The sequence below is a fragment of the Panicum virgatum genome, chromosome 3K (genome assembly GCF_016808335.1).
Source record: "Panicum virgatum strain AP13 chromosome 3K, P.virgatum_v5, whole genome shotgun sequence".
Lineage (NCBI taxonomy): Eukaryota > Viridiplantae > Streptophyta > Magnoliopsida > Poales > Poaceae > Panicum > Panicum virgatum.
In genome coordinates this window covers 59,387,572-59,390,420 of record NC_053138.1, presented here as the reverse complement: position 1 = coordinate 59,390,420, position 2,849 = coordinate 59,387,572, and the positions used below count along the sequence as shown (strand labels likewise).

Below are 2,849 nucleotides of genomic sequence, written 5' to 3'. Positions count from 1 at the left end.
ATAAATTAGATAAAACCTTATCGAACCTATAACAAATCTAATTAAATTTGTTTGGGTTTCTAATTTGAATTTTAGGGTGTTACAGAATCTGTGCAGTACAATGGCGAATCCTATTTTCGTTAAAAGGGCCAGCTTTAAGTAACTTAAGGATTGAACCCTCGGACATATATTCCATATAAATTGAAAGAATGCCATCAGTCTGTATAGAAAAATGCACAATTAGAAAGCCTAAACAGGTCGACAAATGTGTAATGTAACTCCAAAACAATTGATAATTGAACAGGGAACTAAAATCAGCAAACTAACCCTTCATGAAGAATAATGCAAAATAAGCACAAAAAAACGCGAGTCAAGAACAACATAATTTTTTTAATCAAACATTGAAGCACCGCTTACCCTCTTTGTTACATGCATGCCCTCTGGACTTCAATTGTAAGTATAATGAATTATACTGTACAACCAAAAGATGTTGCACTATCACAGTATTCTACTTATATCTGTAACTCCCAAGTGGAAATAATATCATTTCTAAATGCTAATACCCTCCGAATTGTTGAATCAAAGTCCACACAGTGTGCAGTTACATGCTTTGGAGGGCAGGATTTTGCCACTCCACATTTATATAATACCAGCTATATATGTTTTATGGATTTATTGTTAACTGTTAACAATGTGCCGGACATATAAATGGCCTTAACAGATCACAAAAATGATCCTATCAAACAGTATACATTGAACAGATTGCATGACAGGGAAAAACAGGCACGGGAACTGCATGGCTGCACGGAGACAAGTGCAATGCATTTGCTTATGAAATTGAACTTACCAATTTACTTCCATAGTATTGCACAATGTTTGGGTGTGAGAATTGACTAAGAAAATTTACTTCCTGTCAATACAAAAAAAAATCAAGTTGATCAGTCCATCAAACAAGAGATACAAATACTGTGATACTCATTAAACACCGGCTACTAAGCCAACTAAAATGGATAACAAGTACCGAATATTATTTCTTGATCTGTTCCTTTGAGTATGCATCTATTTGTATTTCCTTAATCGCACAAAAGATCCCACATAGCCTGCATTGTTGAACTGAAAAAGTTATGCATGTTTCTAAACTTGCTTCCAAGACAGGTAATACATACCAACAATATGGTAACTTAAGGATGATTAATCGAATGGGTGTTCAGTGGACATTCCTTTAACCATGAGGAACTTTTAGACAACGAAAAGCAGCACGTCGATGATACACATGTAGCCATTACAAAGAAAGAAAAGATTAACACTCAATATGCACAAAGCAAAACTAAATGTCAACACAAGACTAACAGTCCTGACAGTGAAATTTGGCTGCAATGTCAACACAAGAAACAGTTCTGACAGTGAAATTTGGCTGCACTTTCCACTACTCATTCATCATGAATAGAGAGGCTCTCGAAGACACTCTAGAAACAGGCCGATGTACATCCACAAATAGGCGAAGAATATAAAGAACTAAAGCTTCTCAAAAGTCAAAAGAACCCATAAGCTTAAGAATTACATGCATACTTAAACTTAAGCCCATGGAGAAATATGAATATTTATGTGCACCATCGTATATATCAACTAGTGTATAAGCTTGGAATGTGGCTCTAATACATGAATTTCACACGGTGGCACTAATTTGATTTTTCATGGTCAAAACACAGAAGGGATCAATGCTGTACCTGTTAGAAGCGAGGTAAACCTGTCCAAATGAACCACTCCCAATCCATTTCTTTTTTTTTCCACTGTGACCAATGAACGAAAGATGGATGCGCAGTTGCATAATGGTGTTCGTAGAAAAAGGACGCGGACGCGATCAGGAACAGGATAGGATGTAGAGCCGCCAATCTATCGCCTGAAGACGTGTTTCAGCAGCATGATTATTAGATGCTTGCAACATCCCGACGATACTGCGAATTCTGAGAGCAGGGCATACTCGGGAAATCATGACACAAGATGATTAAGTATTAGACTGTTAGTACATAATTACCATCTCCTTGTAAACGATCAAGATAATGTTTGAAATGGTGAAGGCTCCCGACGATGTTAAGGAACATAAGAAGAACGGAGATGATGCGCAGGGGACGGATACCCTTTGGACGCTTGCTCTGCGCAAACTGATAACCAGCAACAGAAAAATAAGCACAAAACAGATGAATTAGTGCGCTCGTGCAGAGCTAGGTTGAATATATAAGAAAGATTCACGGGACGACTGGACTAGAGCTAAAGCGACCACTACGCGAGCTGAATCCGGCGCGCAAGCATACCCCGCTCCAGATCTTCAGTATCCGGGTCCGAGTGTTGGAGTGGCGATTAGAGCGAGGAAATTCTTCTCGGACTCTCGGAGGGCGAACCCCGTCGCTACCATTCTATCAACGTCAGTCATGGTGCCAGAATGATAGGAGGAAGAAGGTGGAGCTGACCTCATGGGCAGGGTTTCATTTACCGACTGGACCGGCCAAACCGCCGGGGTCCGGTACCGGTATACCGGTCCGGTTTGGCCGGAAATCGGTCGGTACCGGTCGAATTCAAATTTAAATTCAAAAAACTCAGTTCAACCGGTTCGTACCGGTATACCGGCAGGTTTGACCGGTTTACCGGCCGGTTTGACCGGTTTGAATTCAAATCCAAATTTAAAATCGCATGTGTAACCGGTTTAGAACGGTATACCGGCTGGTTTGACCAGTTTACCGGCCGGTTTGACCGGTTTACCAAGTGGACCTTAATGGACCGTCTCATTTTTTCCTTTTCTTTTTTGGTTTAACTTTAAATGCCCGAAAAGTATGTTAAACGAACGAATTTTTGAGAAAATTTGACACCATTAG

General features: G+C 39.9%; 1 long non-coding RNA gene across 1 annotated transcript; it reads right to left on the bottom strand.

Moving 5' to 3' along the window:
* Positions 1-369: 369 nt before the first annotated feature.
* On the bottom strand, positions 370-2,143 carry LOC120699951. The gene is made up of 4 exons (XR_005685741.1): positions 2,015-2,143; positions 1,707-1,879; positions 1,001-1,079; positions 370-889 (listed from the first exon to the last, which is right to left on the bottom strand). It is a non-coding gene; the product is annotated as an uncharacterized LOC120699951 (long non-coding RNA).
* Between the last annotated feature and the right edge of the window lie 706 nt (positions 2,144-2,849).